Source organism: Galeopterus variegatus, unplaced genomic scaffold (assembly GCF_000696425.1).
Source record: "Galeopterus variegatus unplaced genomic scaffold, G_variegatus-3.0.2 Scaffold2471, whole genome shotgun sequence".
Classification (NCBI taxonomy): domain Eukaryota; kingdom Metazoa; phylum Chordata; class Mammalia; order Dermoptera; family Cynocephalidae; genus Galeopterus; species Galeopterus variegatus.
The window spans coordinates 194,326-201,963 of NW_007728582.1; the positions used below are offsets into that span (position 1 = coordinate 194,326).

General features: G+C 43.5%; 1 non-coding gene across 1 annotated transcript; it reads right to left on the reverse strand.

The window, feature by feature from the left end:
* Positions 1-5,980: 5,980 nt before the first annotated feature.
* Positions 5,981-6,054, reverse strand: TRNAI-GAU. Its single transcript has one exon. It is a non-coding gene; the product is annotated as a tRNA-Ile (tRNA).
* Positions 6,055-7,638: the final 1,584 nt, after the last annotated feature.

Here is a 7,638-nt window from a genome sequence, read left to right on the forward strand (position 1 = left end):
AAAATTCTGTTGTTTCAGTTGTTGAATCTAGGTGAGATACACACACGCTTATATGTGTGTGTATATATATGTATATGTGTATACATATATATATATATATATGTATAGTGATATATTATTACATATTTCTGTATGTTTGAAATTTTTCTTAATAAAAAATTGGGAAAAATTCTGCTGCTACTTTCAAAATCTCTTTCAGATTATCCTTTACTATCACCTTTAACTTCTGGTAACAACTTCCCAGCAGGCTTCTCTGAGTTTGTCTCCACTTTGCAGTCCAGTCTATAGATAGCAGCCACATGACTCTTCTAAAACAAAGTTTTTATTGTGCCACTCCATTGCCATGGTCTCCTGGTTCAGCACAGAAGGTCAGCACCCCTCTGCCCGGCTTTCTGGTTCTCAGCATCCAGCCTCTCTCTCCTGTTTCACCTTGGCTCACCATGACTGTGGGCTGGACTTCTCACCAACATTTTATTTTCTCCTCTGCACCTCTGCCCATGTGCCCCTACCAGCAATATTCTTCCCTGTAGCCTTCGCTTGTCTAAACTTGACCTGTTCATGTCCCATCCTGAGTCTTACTTCCTCCATTCATTCCCCACCTTTAGCACCTGAAGTCTGAACCATAATCATATGAACTCCTGTCACGTGGACACAAGTGGAACATCCCCATTAGCATGAAAGTGACCACTCAGTGATTCTCTCTCAGAAACAAAAGGAACTAGCACAACTGACAGATAGTGATAAATCACTAATCGATTTCAATGGCATGATACTTCTCATGGTATATATAACAAGAAATTCACTAAAAGCATGTAACCACATCATGCATTCATGCAAAACCTCCTTATTCAGTAGAGCATCTACCTAGGCACTGAAGATACATTAATAAATAAAACACACAAGCCTTTGTAGATCTTATGTTCTAGTTGGTAGGGAGTATGGAAAACAACTCGTATACAAAACAAAAAAGTGTGTTATATAGTAGACCAGAAGATGACAAATCTATAAAAAGAAGAAAGAGTTGACACATATTAATGTTTAGAGAGTGCAAGGTGGGGAACATTTCAGGGAGTGGTGATTTCAATTTTAAGTAGCATGGTCAGGGAGGCTTCACTGAAAAGGTAGCATCTGATGTCCTTATTCATGTCATTGAGAAGGACGTGAAGAGCATAAGGGAGTTGGCCCTGAAGATATTATCTGGAAGGACAGCATTCCGGGTGGCCACGCAGAGGTAACCTAAGCAGGAAGGAACCCAGTGAGTCTTTCATGTTTTATCATGTCTCAGTGTGGACACTAAGTACCTCACACCAGAGAACAGCAAGTTTCCTGGCTGGCTTCCTTCCTCCCTTTCTTTCCAATACCCCCCATTCAGTGGACTGGGCTTTCCAGCTATGACACTGCCTTCTATACTGCATATAACAAGTATGCATTAGAATTAACCAGAGAACAAATTGATGATGCTATACTTGACTCTTGTAGCTCTCCAGCAGCTGCTACAGCACAGATCTCAAGGAAGACTCTCAAGCTACATTTGTCAACTGATTAATGGTCTCCTATGTCCTTTGGAGAATTGTAAATAGAGCTTAGTACACTAGAGGGGGATGAAAGAAATATCCCATTCCAGACCTCTGATGGAGACCGGCCACGTCAGGGTGTGGGAGGGAGAAGGCAGGCGAAGCAGTGTTGTGCCCCACCCCACCTGGGACTCAGCGGTAGGCAGCTCATCTTCGTCCTGCGTCCAGGGAGGCCTCAGTGCTGCGGGCACCCCACTTCACATGAAGTCTCTGCAACGTGAAAACATCGAGGCATACCAGAGAGCTACCACTTGTGAATTTTTAACTTAAAAACACAAGCTATAAATCATGTTTATCACCATATGGAAGTCATTATGGAATGTGGGAGACAGATAAAAGTGAAGAAATAAAAATTAGGATTTCATCTGTCCTGATTCCTAGTCATTTATTATCATTCAGCTATGCCCACATGCTAAAAACGATGGCAAGAAAAATCACCCAACCAGAAACACCTTGTCGCCTTCATTAGATTGAATTTTATCTCAGCCATGATAAACATGAAACAGTGACTTTTCCAACTAGAAGGGAGAAAACACCTTTTTTCAAGATTTACATTTCTTGGCACAGAATTAGGCAGGCAGGCTGTTTATTTCTGTCCTTGCTCTGACAATCTTTTTGTCTTCTGCAGAATGTAATCACTTCAGGGTGATACCAGCCACAAGCACAGGGATCTACTCTCTCACCTGTTCCTCCGTCCATGGCCCCATGCTATGTGCCGAGCCTCCAGTGACAAACAGGATAGTCAAGGTACTTGCCCTCAGGAAGCTTACGGTCAAGCATTAAAAGAGTAATTTCACACGTAAACATCTATCTATCCATTTATTTATTTATGCAACTGGCTGGTTACATAATCTTGGTATTGTAACATCACAAATAAACACTTAAATTACAGTGAAGGTAAGCAAAGGAAAGAAGTTCAGGGGGACTTGGCTTGTCATGGGGTGCAGTCAGATCAGGATTTCTTAAGGAAGTGCTGGTTAAGCTGAGTCTTCAATGTGGAGTAGTGAGCTTTAGCCAGGCCATGAAAGAGGGGTAGTGTGTCCCCACAGAGGGAAAGGGCTTAGTGCTTTCAAGGAGCTAGAAGGCCAGGATTTCTGGGGATACTTCTAGTGGTGAATGATTGTACTAGTCAGGGTTCTCCAGAGAAACAGAACCAACAGGATGTTTAACAAAGAGAAAGAGACTTATAAGGAATTGGTTCACGTAATTATGGAGGCTGTCAAGTCCCAAGATCTGGAGGGTGAGTCAGCAAGCTGAAGATCCAGGACAGCTGATGGTTTAGCTCCAGTCCCAGTCCAAAGGCCTGAGACAGTCAATGGAGAGACAGTGGTGTGGTTCCAATTTAAGAGGTGACAGACTCAAGACCCAGGAAGAGCTAACATTTCCATTCCAGTTCAAAAGCAGGACAAAACCAATGTCCCAACTCAAAGGTGCTCAGGTGAGAAGAGTCCCCTTTTATTCAGAGGATAGTCAGACTTTTTGCTCTATTCAGACCTTTGACTGATGAGACAAGGCCCACCCACACAAGGGAGAGCAATCTGCTTTACTCAGTCGGCCAATTTAAATCCTAATCTCATCCAAAAATGTCCTCAATGGAACATCCACAATAATGTTTCACCAAATATCTCATCATCCTGTGTTCCAGTCAAGTTGACACATAAAATTGACCATCACAGGGGTATTGAGGGATGAGGCTGGAAAGTTCGATGTGGGGCAGATGTACTGGGACCTCGTAAGCAATGCTAAGAGTTTTGACCTTTATTCTAAGAGCAATGGGCAGCCACTGAAGGGCTTCAAGAAAAGGAAGGAAATACTCTGATGAGTACTAGGAAAAGATTGTTTGCTTGCTGTGTGGAGAAGAGATAGGCAGGGGCAAATTCAAGGAAAGCTTCACTGAAGTGACATTTAAGTGAGGTCTTGAAGAGAAATAGGATTTAGTTATTTGAAGAGGAGTGTATTAGTCCATTTCTGTTGCTTAATAAAATACATGGAACTGGGTATTTTATGAAGAAAACAAAATGTTTTGCTTATAGTTTTGGAGGCTGGGAAGTCCAAAGACCAGGGAACACATCTGATGAGGGTCTTCTTGGTAGTGGCTTTATGGCAATGCAGGGGTCTCACATGGCATAAATGGCAGAGCAGAGAGAGACTCTCACGTGCTCTCCTTTCAAAGCCCTCAGAACCATGCCCCTGACCACCATTACTAATCCATTCACTATGGCGTTGCCCTGCAATCTCATCACCTCTTCAAGGCCTCCCCCTTCAATTACCGTAACAGGATTTCCTACTCTCAACAATTGCAGCAGGAATTAAGCTTCCAATGTATGAACTTTGGGAACACAAAATGCAATCAATCCACAGCAAGCGGTAAAGGATATTCCAAATGAAAGGAATGCCATTGGCAAAGGAATAAAGATGGAAGCCGAGGATCTTCAGTGACTAAATTATCTTGACTAGACAGTGGGAAATGTTGAGGGAAAAAAGAATACACAACGAGCATAGCAAGGTGGCTGTTCGGGCAGAGAGCCTTGAGTCACAGGGGAAGGGATCCATGACTTTAAAGTGAACGAGGAGAATTTGATGGTTTCTTTGAGCCAGTGAATGACACAACAGGTCTGTTTTAGAAAGGTGACTATTGGTGACAGTGGACTGGCTGCTGGAGAGAACGCTGATAGAGCAGGAAGCTCTAGGGATGAAACCGTTAACTGAAAGGGGAAGAGGCGGTGCAGATCAGAGGAGGGGACAAATTCCCCCAGATGTCTTAGTGGCCAACTTCCTATCTTCCTCAAGTCTGTCTTCATATATGACCTTCCCAGTGAAGCCTCCCTAACCGCGCTATTTAAAATTGCAGAAGAAGGGGCTGGTGCATTAGCTCAATTGGCCAGAGCATAGTGCTGATAACAGCAAGGTCCAGGATTGTATCCCTGTCCCAACCAGCTGCCAAATAAAATAAAATAAAATAAAATTGCAGAAGGAGGAATGGGGAGAGGGAAGAGGGGGAAGATTTAAAATTTCAAGTTAGACATGTTGAACTGCATGTGCTTACAGCATATCCAGGTAAGATGTCTAGAGAGTAGTTAACATTTATGTGTCTGGAACCCCAGAGAGAAGTTGGGGTTGGAAATACAGACGTGAGCATCATAATTATAATGTTGTCAGTCTTTTGGATTTCAAAATTTAGTAAAATTTCTCCCAAAAGGGCTGTTGGCCTGATTAACTTTTTTGTTTGCTAAATACTACCATCTACTGTCACCCTCAGTTTCCAAAGGACCAGTCATTGTAATTCTGAAAAGTATCAAAGTCATCATCTCAGCATAAAGAAGCCTATTTTAAATCTAATAGATTTAGCTTTATGAGAAACTCCCTCCATCATCCTTGTTTTTCTCAATTTGCTGGAAACCTGTGACATTTGTGTCACAACCACCTGGCTTATGTTTGGCCAGTGTGGGTTCGGGAAAATGGAAGAAAATGAAACCTTAGGAAGCCAGCATTGAGCAGAGGAGGTGAACAGAGGCAGAAGCAGCAAGAGGGAATGAGGGAAAAGTGAGAACAGAAGAATAGAAATAAGAGGAATCCTTCCACTCTCAACTGCAATCTGACAGAAACGCCTACGCACATCCCTGCTTTGGTAGAGAAAAGATTTTGATCAGGGTGGCAAAGAGGAAGTCATATGACCCTCGTCACCAAGGAGAAGATTTGCATTAAAGCCACAAACTGGAAGAGGGGTCAGCAAATGACAGCCCTGAGCCAGCTCAGTTCTGCTGCCCCCCTGATTGTTCCAACCCATGAGCTAAGAATGCCTTTTACGTTTTCAAAGGGCAAAAGAATAAAAGAAAAAAAATCAAAAGAGGACTATTTCATGACATGTGAAAATTATTTGAAATTCAAATCTCAATATCCCATAAATAGTTTTGTTGGCTCACAGGTACCCTCGATCATTTACATATTGTCTGTGGCTTCTTTCAGGCTACGTGACAGAGTCAAATTGCTGTGAAAGAGACAGCATGGTTCACAGAGTGTAGAACATTTACTATCTGGTCCTTTACAGAAGAAGATTGCCGACCCTTGAACTGGATGCTCGAGGGAAAGGGGTGGCACATTAGAAACCCAGGAAAAGAGGCTGGCCCATTAGCTCAGTTGGTTAGAACGTGGTGTTGTAACACCAAGGTCAAGGGTTCGGACGTACTGGCCAGCCACAGCAAAAAACAAAACAGGAAAGGAACAGTCAGGGAATGCCATAGAAGGCAATTCTTCCCACCTTCATCAGGTACCAAGATCATGTCAGAGAAACAACCAAACAAATGTGGTGTTGTTCACAGGCCCAGAGGGAGGAAGACTAACAAATGATGGAGTATGTTGCATTCATATTTGTGGGGTTTTTTTGGTTTTTGTTTTTTGTTTGCAGCTGGCCAGTACAGGGATCGAACCCTGGACCTTGGTGTTATCAGCACCATGCTCTAACCAACTGAGCTAAATAGCCAGCCCCTACATTTGGATTTTTATTGTTGTTGTTTTATATTATTTGTGTGTATTTTCCCACTGACTTTCAAAATGTTCCTTAAGCAAAAAATCCACTCTGCCATTTAGAGCTTTACTTTCCTCCCTGGTCCCAGGTCCTGATTGTTGGGTAAGAGTGACATTTCCCTGCAATGCTAGCTCACGATTTTGCTCCTGGAATTGCAGATCTAAGGATCAAATGGCACAGTCTACACACATCAAGGAGGGGAATCCCAGCAGAGGTGCCCTGAAACAAAGGAAACAAACAATCTCAAACCCACATCATACGATCTGGACCTGGTACAGGACAGACAGAACTGTGAATCGTTTGAGTCTATCAGCAGAACAGAGGATGGAAATGTTTTAAAATGAGATTATTTGCCCCAGTTCTTATTATGAAACCTTCCTGAAATGAGCTCTAAATGTCCACAGCCCCTTTCATGGGGATGAATGGGATTCAGCAGGCAGGCGCGTTGCAGGGAAGCGGTTCCATTACGGAAAGTGTGGAGAGGCACAGGTTGGGAAGAATAGAGGATCCCTGTGGGATCCTTTGGCTGGGTGAAAAACCAAGCTCTAAAACAGCTGTGTGTGTTAGGAAGGACGATTTCTTTAAAAAGCTATGTACTCCATAAAAACATGAATTAAGGGGTCCTTTTTCAAAGGACATTAATTATAATGAATAAAAAGTCTTCTGCATTCTTTGCCCTCAACAAGAAAATGATTGACAACTAGTTATTGAATAGAGAAGAAAAATATCCTGGAAGTTATGAAAATTTCCCCCAAACAAAATCATGCAATAATTGTTTATAGGGCTAGGCTTTCTATACAGAGTTTTCTAAAGGAGGTTGTGGGTATCGTTTATCCCCAAACCCTGATGAATAATAAAAGAAGACATCTCCCTAGTGTTTTCTGTCCAAATGACTCTCCAGGCAGGATAACACGGACGAGCACTGAATCCACCCCCTTGTCTCTTTTGAGTGGGTGTCCTCCCCCACACACTTCTTTTTTTTTTTTTTCCCCTTTTTTCGTGTCTGGCAATGGATCGCAACCCTCAGTGTCGCGCCCGTACCGGACCGGGACCAGCAACAGGATCGCAACCCTCGGCGTCACACCCGCACCTCGCTCAGCCAGTGAGCGGGAACTGGTCTGTATGTGGGATCCGAACCCTCGGTGGGAGCGCCGCCGCGCTCCCAAGCAGCTCACTGTAGCAGTGTGCCACCGGGCCGGCCCCCCCCCACACTTCTAAATGTTGGGTTTCCTCAAGACCCTCTGAGTACCAGATCCCGCATCCTACTGCTTGCCTGACATTGCCACCAAGAAGTCTCATAACAACCTGAAATTTAATCATCTTCCTCATCCTCCTTCCAGTCTTCACCATCTCTGTGAACAGCACCAACATCCATCCACTTGTCAGGCCAAAACGTGGGATTCATCCCCAATTCTTCCCTCTCTCCCATTGCCTACATCCAATTCATCAGCAAACCCTGGGGATTCGATCTCCCATCGATACCTCCCGTCTGATGATTTCCTTCCACAGCCATCACTACTATCGTTGTCCAGGAGACCA